Raw genomic sequence first — 12,297 nt, forward strand, 5'->3', positions numbered from 1 at the left:
CCATACAACAGCTCACAGAGAACAACAGTATCCCATAAACACAGTACTAGGTGCAAGATAATCAACATCTGCATACCTCCTCACTCTACATACCCCATAAGATACACTACCCAACAGCAGAACCTCGGTAAGATGCTACCATTATCAAAGATTGGAATGTCCACTTTGTTCAGCATTCACACTTATGATCTCTGAGGTGAATTTCTTCAACTGTAACTTCTCAGTATACTTACTCCATGCAACCAACCAACCAACCAGACTCCCAGTCCACTACCTCCTGCAGCTAACTTTGTGAAACAACATTCTGCTCACACCAGCATTACATGGAAGGATGCTACGGGAACCATCCTCTGACCACTTACCCATCCTGAGCACACTCCATCCAGCTCACCCAGTCAATACAAAAGACAGCTACCTGGGTCAGAGGAGTGCAACGTGACGACCACCTGAGTGCTGGATCACTAAACAGGCGTCACTAACCCTCCAGATACCCAGGCGGTTAGTACTGGTAATATACCTCCCTGGTTGTTAGCTTCCTACAAACTACTACCTACTCCCATAAATTACACACATCGTAAAGTAAAGAAACCACCTTACACATAACCACTCACCATTAATAAAAATCAGAGATCAAATCAATATTCTTAAATAAATCTATCATTAACCTAATCATATAGAGGCAAACAGATAACTGGCACTCCTTCATCAACACAGTGAACCGAAAGACCCACATCACCACTCGTCTCACCAGTCCTCACTCATGAAGCACACCTGACTCATCACATTAAAATCCATTGTCCCAAAGAACTTACAAACATACTCATGAGACACTTCTCAAAGATTACCCACAAACCAATCTCACCTTTGAAAAGGAAAGTTGTGAAAAATCTGCCCAAAATCCATTCAGAGACAATCGCCCACGTACCCTTGACTCCCACTGATACAAACAGTGCCTGTAAAGTCTTGGGAACTTTCCTCCTACAGACCCTAATAAAGTAACGGACTTTCACATGAAACACTATGGTCCGTTAGCTAATGGGTTTGGAAGCCTCTCACCAACATGCTCTTGAACTGGCCCAAATGCAGCAGTCACACAACCAGTCTTCCACCACCTAAAACAGTGTACCTGGACAGAAGTCCCACAGACTTTACATATGTAATGAAAATAGATAATTAAGTTTTTTCGTAGTCATTAATAAAGGTAAAATTTTTAGTTTTCTGAGGTTATTTAGCCTAGATTTTGTGAGTCTATTTAGCGTATGTGAGCACAATAAAAAAAAATGGGTAGAAAGGATAACAATCTGACCTCAACAGGAAATATGTAAACATTGTGTTAGGGATGAATGTTTTACAATCAAAGGTTCAGCTAAGGATTTAAAAACTTCCATTAGTTTCTTATATATTAGATGTCCTCGCTGCTCTGATATCTAGAAACTGTACCTTTGATAGAGATTATATCTTAACATTCTTTCAGTTCTATGTAGCCCTTAAACTTGCACCTTTAAAATGCATTTTTGTTGCTTAATATTCTGTTTGGTGACTTTCCAAGGCATATTTGAAGGCAGGTCTGCCTCCACATTGATGGATCTATTAGGTCTTGCAGAACAACAGAAGCTGCTGTCCTCAAGGCATATGACCTGTATGTAGAGAAGGTCAAGAATCATTGTTTAAGCTTGTATTTAAGAGAAATGATATGATATACAGTTTGTTGTGCAACTATGTAGCTATTTTCCTGACAGTGGAAAGTAGAATCGGTTTATTATTCAGAAATCAGCTTGAAGAATCCTGCCCTGAGCCCTTGCTTGCTTAATTCAAAATGAAGTGCATTAAGATGTTGCAGCAAATAATGGAGAAGGCTTACACGTACTTAAGCATACAGATGCTTGACTAGGAAGCATCATAATTTCTAGAAACTGCCAATCCCTCCTCAGAAAAGTCAGCAGACCCTGCAGTCTCAGCCATCTTGTTCAGACCAACAACCCAACTATTCCAAGGTCAGACATAAACGAAATTTTTCTCTGTGATGTGAAAATTCCTGCAGCAATGTAGAATTTTCAGAGCTATGTTGTATATGTTCGTGGTAACGGCTACTTTAAAAGGTCATACATGTTGTAGGGGTTTCATATGATGAATCTTTTTTCATATTCAAAGGAGTAAGTGGTTCTTAAAGTAGTGAAGGAGACCTTTTTTTCGGCTTCTTTGAGAAAAAAGACTTGTCTGCTACTGCTGGCATCATGCCACGCCTGTTTTATGCTGAACTATCATAACATTGTCATATTGATAGAGCAATATGGAGGCTTTAAATACTATGATTTACTTGCACACATACGGGAATCACTAGCAGGGCGCAGCTGGCTATCTAGCGGTGTGCTCACCACCCAGCAGTACCAAATAATTTCCTGTCAAGTGGAAAAATGAAACTCTGATCTAACATTTCTCACAGAAACTGAAAACAAGGTGTAGGGAAATGGAATGACAGTGGTCAAAGATAAGAGAAAATGAATTATACTATAGCATGACAGGCATGAAAGAGCTGGTCTTCAGAAGAGTTAAAACAGAGATTTCATCAGGAATACAATATAAATCTTAAAGTAGAGCTTACAAAAATCCTATAAGGCAACTTGCAATAAGTGTGGTCTTAGAGCACATAATAATCACAATCCAACCAGGTGTAGCTCTCAAAAACCAATGAGGTAGCAAAGTTGAATAACAGTACAAAGGCTAACTGAACAATGTGCAAAGGTGAATAGAAATAATATTCATGCATAGGATTTTGTAAGCTCTATAGTAAATTTGATGGAAGGTACTAAATTGTTAAGTAAGGGGAGAAATATTTGTAAATTTTCATTTGTTCGTCAAACACAAAGAACATCATCTACATACCTAAACCAAATTGCATTAGAAGGTAAGATATCCTTTAGTAATTTTGTTTCAGAAAAGAGGGTCACCCATACCATACCAAATTTTTGAGCATAATAATGTCCATTAAATTGAAATACACAGTTTTTTATACACAATTTTATCAGTTCAATGAAATTTGACTTTGAAACAGGTAAATGAATATCATCCAAGATATCAGATAAATATTCTAAAAGGTCATCAACTGGATCTTTAGTGAAAAGTGAGGAAACATCAAAGCTAACTAGTTTAAAATCAAAATTAACATTGATATTGTTTAGTTTGTTGACTAAATCTACATTTTTCATGATATTAGAATTTGATACCTTACCCACTAAAGGGCTTAATAAAGAAACTAACCAATTTGACAATTCATATGTGATGGAGCCTACTGAACTCACTATAGGTCTTGCTGGAAAATTCTGTTTATGTTTTGATAAGTCCATACATATATGGCAATGAAGGGGACAAAGATGACAAACTTTTGATAAGAGAGATGTTACCTTTCAACAACAACTTCATTTCTTTATTGAAATGAGAATTAACTGCTTCTAAGGGATTTTTACTAAGTTTAGAATATGTTGTGTCATCATTTAGAGGTTCATTCATTTTAGATAAATAGTTACTTTTGTCTAAAATCACAGCAGAGTTAGACTTATCTACCTTGTTTAATCACGTTAAAAACTATGATCATTGTATTGACTGGAGTAACACCATCTCAGTTATTAACTCTGACTCCATTACCAAGAGAAATATCATTGAGTCTTCTATTATTAAGTACACAAAGAATTATAATCTTAATATTAGTGATGGTCTATTCAAGTTAGATAACTTTATTGCAGAGAAATATATTGTCACGAAGAAAAAAATCAAAATGGTGGGAGTAAGGTGTTGTGATGCGTTATGTCTGGGAAGGAGAGGTTGTATGTTTGTGGAGTAAGAACCAGCAGACAACGTCTGGGTGAGACAGGAAGGTAAGAAAGCTGCCTGGGTCAGAGGAGTGGTAATTAACAGCCACTAAAATGCCACGTGGTGCCTGGAAACTGTAGTGACGTAAGTGACATGGGGGCCTGCATGGGTCTGCTGGTGGTGGTGGGGTTGTCGTCAGAGACCAAATATAAATGTTGATGTTGCATGACATTAAGATGAGGCTGTTGTGTGGTGTGGCGGGAAAGGTAGTATAATATTGGAAGCTGGTAATGTGGTATCGTACTCAGGCATGAAGCTATGAAAGATCTGTGTGGCTGAACACGACGGCGCGACCTTCAGGTATTATGACGGCCTGACCTTTGACCTGACCATTAAGGTTATACGTGCATGTATGTACGTAACCGTAAGTATGTTTTCCTTTGTCATTATGTGTTTACAGTATACATTTGACCAGTTGGTGATCTCAATGGTGTCTGTGCTAAGGCCTGGCGTAAACTTTTGGACCTACAAGCATAAAAGAAAGTTGTGGAGGCAAGTGTAGAGAAGGAAATTCTTGTGAATATTTCATGTGTGCTTCCATCATGCAGGATGGAGGTTTGGAGTGGCAAAGAAGAGACTGGACTTGATGACTTGTGTATGGGAACGAGAGACTGACGTGGTACCTCTCCTCTCCTGCTTGACTCTCGTCCCAAGCCTCTCTCTCCTCTCCGACCTGACTCTCGTCCTAAGCCTCTCTCTCCTGTCCTGCCTGACTCTCGTCCTAAGCCTCTCTCTCCTGTCCTGCCTGATTCTCGTCCCAAGCCTCTCTCTCCTGTCCTGCCTGACTCTCGTCCCAAGCCTCTCTCTCCCCCCCTCCTGCTTGACTCTCTTCCCAAGCTTTTCTCTCCTCTTCGGCCTGAGTCTCGTCCCAAACCTGCCTCCCATCTAATGATGATGATGATGATAGAAAAGTCCCTTCCAAGGAGGGGCGGGAAAAGAGAGGGGGAAAGAGCAAGAATTGTTAGAGGAAGTGAACTTTAGAGGGAGGAAAAGAGCCAGGGCTTAACCCAGCTTGCATAGGAAAAATAGGATAAGCAGGACGGAGATGATGAGTGGAGGGCAAAGTTTTATTTTAGTTATCTTTTTTAATATCCATTTCTTTATCAATTTATTTTATTTTATTTTTTGTATTACTTATTTACTTTCTTTTTTATTTTTTTCATTTTCATTTTTGTAAGGGATACAGGAGGAGGTGGATCGTATCTCTGGCCGATGGACACTGATTTTACCAAGGCGTTCCCCGCACGGACTTAGCAGCAAGATCTATATAGGATTTTAGTTCTTTAATATATTGGCACTGGATGTTGTCCAGGTTGTATATTAAACATGTTACCTGGGTGGTCTATTCCCAGGAGATTGTTGAAGTAATCACTCCAGTGAGTATGATGTATTTGAAATCGCTCTACTTGTCTTTCAAAGAATTTCCCTCAGTAGATGTTTAGAAGAGGGATTCGTGCTCTCTCATGAAGTTCTGTGTTCCTGATGAACTCGTGCCAATTGATGTTAAAAGTCCAACGTAGGGCTTTGTTCTGAATTATTTGGAGTGCACGGATGTTGGATTTGGCTCCGAGTTTGAGAGCTGAAGGGGCGTATGTGATTAGAGGTCGTATTAATGCTTTGTAGAGGTGCAATTTGTTTTTGAATTGCGCCTCTCTGAATATAACAATTTTGCGAGCTCCGCTCTCTCAATAGCCGCTCTAGATTGTATATGTCGGTTCATTGTCAGGTATACATCATAGTTTAGGCCCAGGACAGTGTTGGTGTTTGAGATGGGAATGGTTAAATTTCGGTGTATACGAGAGTGTAGGTAGACATTAGTTATGTTGTATCTCTGACGTACATTAAAGTAGGATATGTTGGATTTTGCAGGTCAATTTCCTGTTGGGTTCTATTGATTAAGTGCGTGAGGGTTCTGGCTCTGATTAGCTGCGTGACATCATCTGCATATTGGAGAGTGATGGAGTCCAGGTGTACAGGATTGGGAAGATCATTTGAGTAGAGTGTGTAGAGAGTGGGGGCCAGCACGGAGCCTTGAGGTACACCGGCATTGAGGAAGAAGTAGTTTGAGTAAGTGTTTCTGTATTGTTTTCGGGTTTTTCTGTTGCTAAGATAGTTAGAGAGAAGCTTAATAGTGGGTCGTGTGAGTTGGAATTGGGTGCTTAGTTTATACCTCAATCCATCGTGCCACACGGTGTCAAAGTCTTTTTCAACATCTTTTGTGATTAGTGCAGTCATTTTGTGTGTCCGCGTGTTGTTTCTTATGTAGTTCGTAATGATGTTGAGTTCATCTTGTGTGGAGTGATGTCCGTGAAAGCCAAACTGTTTGTGTGAGAGTAGGTTGTTGTTTGTAAGGTGTTGCCTATGTCTGTTGTTTATGATTCTTTCAAATGTCTTCCCAATGGACTCAAGTAGGCTGATGGGTCTGTAGTTCATGGGGTCTGTGTTGGATTTGTTGGGTTTAGGTATCATTGTGGTTGTTGTTGTTTTGAAGACCGCGGGAAAATAGTCAGAGGCTAGTGCCGCGTTGAAGAGGAAGGTGATGGCTCTAATAGTGTTGTTAGGGAGATGTGTAAGTAGCTGGTAACCAATGCCTGAATTACCTGGGGCTACTTTGAACGATTTTAGAAGGAGGAATTTGACCTCGCTCGATCTTATGGGAGTTGTGAGAAGGTGGTCGTGTGAAAGCGATTGGTGGTACGCAAAAGGGTGGGGATGGTGGGGGGGTGGGGGTGGGTTGGGGGGGGTTGAGGGTGAAAGATACCTTCCCAGTGTTTTTGACAAATGTTGGCATTGTCTTGTGGGTTATGGTGTAAAGTGTTGTCGTCATTCAGCCTATTAAAGTCTGTTTTTGGTATTCCTTTGAATTTCCGGGTTCTGCTCCAAAACTCTTGAGGAGATTTGATTCGGTGTTGTTCTGTTGTGGTGATGAGAGATTTCCAGTGTCTATTGTGGTCTTCTAGAAGGCTGTTGAGTGTGTGGTTTTTTAGGGATGTGAGGTCCCACCTTACTAAGCCAAAACGATGTCTGTTATGCTCAAAGCGTCGACGGTAGCACGAGAGGAGTCTGGTTGTTTTGGGAGAGAGGAAGAAGGAGTATCTTGAGGTAAATGAAGATGTTGGGATAGAGGCGTCAGCTGCCTTTGTAATTGTTTCATGTATATGTTCTTTTTCTGTGTCTATTAGTGTTACTGGGTGATTTTCGCAGTTTGTGGTGTAAGTGCAGTTGGAGAGAGTGTCTTTGAAGTTGTCCTAGTCTACTTTTTTGTAGTGGTAGTGTGAAGGTGATGGGACGAGGATAGGGTTAGACGAGAGATGAAGAAAGATAGGGATTTGGTCGGATCCACACAGTGGTTCTGGAGACAAGAAATTATGAAGATTATTACTGGCTCTGTTGGAGAAGACAAGGTCAGGTCTGCCTTTTCCTCCTGGGCCAGTGAAGACGGTGTGGAGGTAAGGACCTAGGAAGTTAAGGCGTTTGTAAGAGTATAAAGCGAATAAGTCATCACCATGAGAATTGCTTTTGCTGTGGTGGAAGGTTCTGTGTTGGACGTTGAGGTTAGCTAGAAGGTAGACTTGGATATGTGTGTGATTGAATACTGTGTAGAGATCATAGAGTGGAATGGTAGTGTTGGGTCGAGAGTATGTAGTGCAGAGGATAATGAAGCAATATATTGTATTTATCTTAACTGCTAGAAAGTGTTCGAATTGCCATGAGATGGCGAGGTAATCGTTGCGTATGAGAATGGCGACTCCCTCGTGTCTACTGTCTGGAGACTGTCGTGATGTATACCCGCAATGTCTAATTTTGTATCCGTTGGTGATACATGTCATGTTAAGTATCACAACATCGAGTCTCTTCCCTTCGAGGAGAGTGGCAATCAGATGACGGCCATTGTTATAGCTGCGCACATTAAACTATAAGATTTTTAGCATTTTACGACTTATGGAAGTTTATTGGCCTTCTGTGTCTGTTGTCGATGAAGGCCGTTGACGCACCGTTTGAGAGTTTCACTTGTATCATGTTTCTAGTCGTGGGTCGGGATATATCTGGTGAGGGGTCAGGAGAGGGGAGAGGGGAGAGGAGAGGATCATTGTCGACAATTTGAAGGTCGAGGTTGACCGTTGGTGGGTTGTCTGGTGTGTCGGCAAGGTCAGGTGCTGGGGCTCCTGTGGGAGGGTTAGGCGCGGGACGGAGGGAGGGGGAGGGGGGAGGGGGGGATATGTGAGTGGTTGTTCGTGGGGAACTGTCGTGGTGGTGGAAGTTGGGACGGTGGGGGTGGGAGAGGAATCGGTATTTGGAGAGACAGTAGGATTGTTGGTGTTGGGCTGGGGGGGTTGTGGATGGAGTTGTGTTAGGGGTGCGGGAGGGGGTATTGGAAGTTGGGAGGGTGACAGGTTGAGTAGTCGGGGGAGAGTTGGAAGTGTTACTGGGGGTCTCCTGGGATACGTTTTCGTTAGGGGTCAGGGTGGCGGACGAGACAGGGGTCGGTGAAGGATGGTTGTTGGCGGCGGAGCTGAGGAGTTCAGGTGGAGTTCGTACATTGGGTAGGTTGTTATGAGCAAGCAGCAAATTGAAGATTCTGATGAATTCCGACTTATCTTCCCCGCTCAGGAACAACGCTTTTAGGTAGCACGCATGCATCCTACCTTGTAGGGTGAGGAGGTCTGAAGAATTAGTAGTTGTGATAGGAGAAGCTTGGGTGGCAGGGGAGGAGCAGCAGCAGCAACTGTTGCGTAGAGGTGAGGGTTTGTGGAAGGAGATGAGTTGGTTTTTTGTGCCTGACGCACTGCGCGGAGTTGCTCCTTTTTACGTGGGCACAGCCCAGATACAGCAACATGTCTACCTTTACAGTTGACACACTTCGCTGACTGAGCCTTGCACTCACGAAAACCATGACCAGTTTCCGCACATTGACTACAGGTTTGGTGGGGCTCTTCACAGTTCTTAGTCTCATGTCGGTATTTCAGACATTTGAAACATTGTTGTACGTCGAGATGTTCATCTTTCTTCAGGGATTTTGCTGGCACAGAGATCATGGGGAACAGGACTCCCCGGGAGAGCAGGCGATCGGCCTCGGTCGGGTTTGATCATTGTATCTTTATTGATCTGGAGTTATTCGGTTTATAGACGTTGATGACATTAACGTCATTGTTTTCGCCATTGATGGCTTCAACAATCTCCGAAGGGCTGAGGGACAAGATAGATTCATCAACATTGTAGGCAATAATAGTACATCTAGCTTGAAGGGGGCAGCGGTCCTGAACGATTTGGTAGTTTTTTAAGCTAGTTCATCAAGGAGAGGCTTAGATAGGATTCTATCTAAATCACTATCTTTGCCCAAGCAAATCTTAAATTGGTATTTGTTCGAGGGGAATTGAATGACCCTAGTAGGACGGATCTCAGTGGTCTTAAAGACGATGGACTGGAGTTCGAACGTGGAAGGAGGGGGGCAATCAGTTTTGAGAGATTTTAGACGTATGTCGGGCGGCATGTTGGTGGCATCAGTGTCCTAGTGCGAGAAAACGTGAGTGAGGGACGCTCGACGGTCCAAGGTAGGGGAGAGGTAAGAGATAGTGTGAGGGTCTCCACCCCGTCAGGTGAGAACAGGTCCACTCCAGCCTCCACTCCTCAGGAAAATGAGTTTTCCAGAATGGGGTGGGGAAGCTGGGGTAGAGATTGCTCAAGCCAAACGGTCGAGAGATGGATGATGGATGATAAAAGATAAAAAATAAAAAAGGGATGTGAAGATGGACTGGAGGCAATGTGGGGGTGTGGGGAGCAGCGAGGGTGGTGAGGGAACAGCCTGCCGGCGTCGTCACCGTAACGGTCTCCCGCGGGAAGGACCAACGCGGGAGGCAACGTTACAATCCACTTCTTTCTTCGGTCTTCTCTCTTCTGTCTTCTGTCTTCTTTCTTCTTTCTTCTCTCTTCTATCTTCTTTCTTCGTGGGATCTGGCGGTTAATCCTCTATCAACCACGTGGTTAACACGTGGCCGAGACAGGAGCAGTAAGAACCTTCTCGAATGGCTAGAAAAGATGATGTATACATAGGAACATTCTTATATATACCGGGTCAGATGGACGTTAAAGTAGCAGTTGTACCTTCTGTGCCTATCATCGTGTGCTTTTTGTGAAATATGCATTTTATTTGTATGTATCTTATGGAACATAGACAACACAGCAAGCATTATCTTATGACACCATTATATTTTACCTTTTCCATATATACATAGAGATAATTGTATAAAATTGCCTTTCAACCTTCATCTGGATCAAGTGAGGCAGGGTGGGCGGAGCTTATGGCTTTCCTTCAGCCAACAGGGAGGGAGTTTGTGTCTGCTAGTGCATAAAACGCGCTCGCACCACCGAAGACGACATTACATAATTACTGATGCTTAACCCAAACGATACATAGGAATTTCACCCTTACAACTTATCAAACTATATCAAATGCAGCCCTCTCATTGGTAGATCATTGTCAACCAATGGCAAGCACGTATTCCACCATATATAGAGGCACCCAGGCCCGTTAAACCCCGTTTTCAAACCTCCAGTCTGTAAAAAAGGACTTTAACAGGCCTTCCTTTCCACGCTTAACACACCCACCCACTACTACCACAAACACACTCCCATTACTTGTATACTTTATTTACTTATAATTTCTCGCTGTACCCCGCGTTAGCGAGGCACATGAGAGAATGGGCCAACTCTCCCACATACACATTCACATGCAGAAACGCCCATATACATACCTATGCATTTCAACCTATACATATTCATACATACACATACATATACATATATACACATGTAAATACTTCATACTTACTGCTTTTATTCATTCTCGTCGCCACCCCGCCACATTTATTCATACTTTATATAGATATCTTTTTTTTTCTTTCATACTATTCGCCATTTCCCGCGTTAGCAAGGTAGCGTTAAGAATAGAGGACTAAGCCTTTGCGGGAATATCCTCAACTGGCACCCTTCTCTCTTCCTTCTCTTGGAAAATTAAAAAAAGAGAAGAAAAAACGAGATAGGAGGATTTCCAGCACCCCCACTCCCTTCCCTTTTACTCGCCTTCTACAACACGTAGGGAATACTTGGGAACTATTCTTTCTCCCCTATCCCCAGGGATTATATATATATATATATATATATATATATATATATATATATATATATATATATATATATATATATATATATATATATATATATATATATATATATATATATATATATATATATATATATATATATATATATATATATATATATATATATATATATATATATATTTCTTTTTTTTTTTTGCTTTGTCGCTGTCTCCCTCGTTTGCGAGGTAGCGCAAGGAAACAGACGAAAGAAATGGCCCAACCCACCCCGATACACATGTATATACATACACGTCCACACACGCAAATATACATACCTACACAGCTTTCCATGGTTTACCCCAGACGCTTCACATGCCCTGATTCAATCCACTGACAGCTCGTCAACCCCGGTATACCACATCGATCCAATTCACTCTATTCCCTGCCCTCCCCTCACCCTCCTGCATGTTCAGGCCCCGATCACACAAAATCTTTTTCACTCCATCTCTCCACCTCCAATTTGGTCTCCCACTTCTCCTCGTTCCCTCCACCTCCGACACATATATCCTCTTGGTCAATCTTTCCTCACTCATTCTCTCCATGTGCCCAAACCATTTCAAAACACCCACTTCTGCTCTCTCAACCACGCTCTTTTTATTTCCACATATCTCTCTTACCCTTACTTTACTTACTCGATCAAACCACCTCACACCACACATTTGTCCTCAAACATCTCATTTCCAGCACATCCACCCTCCTGCGCACAACTCTATCCATATATATATATATATATATATATATATATATATATATATATATATATATATATATATATATATATATATATATATATATATATATTTTATATATATATATTTTTGTGTGATCGGGGCCTGAACATGCAGGAGGGTGAGGGGGGGGGCAAGGAGTAGGGTGAATTGGAGCGATGTGGTGTGCCGGGGCTGACGTGCTGTCAGTGGATTGAATCAAGGCATGTGAAGCGTCTGGGGTAAACCATGGAAAGCTGTGTAGGTATGTATATTTGCGTGTGTGGACGTATGTATATACATGTGTATGGGGGGGGTTGGGCCATTTCTTTCGTCTGTTTCCTTGCGCTACCTCGCAAACGCGGGAGACAGCGACAAAGTATAAAAAAAAAAAAAAAAAAATATATATATATATATATATATATATATATATATATATATATATATATATATATATATATATATATATATATATATATACATATATATACATATATATAGGGAATCAGTGATGGATTGCGCAAAAGATGCTTGTGGCATGAGAAGAGTGGGAGGTGGGTTGA

This window comes from Panulirus ornatus, chromosome 42 (assembly GCF_036320965.1).
Source record: "Panulirus ornatus isolate Po-2019 chromosome 42, ASM3632096v1, whole genome shotgun sequence".
Lineage (NCBI taxonomy): Eukaryota > Metazoa > Arthropoda > Malacostraca > Decapoda > Palinuridae > Panulirus > Panulirus ornatus.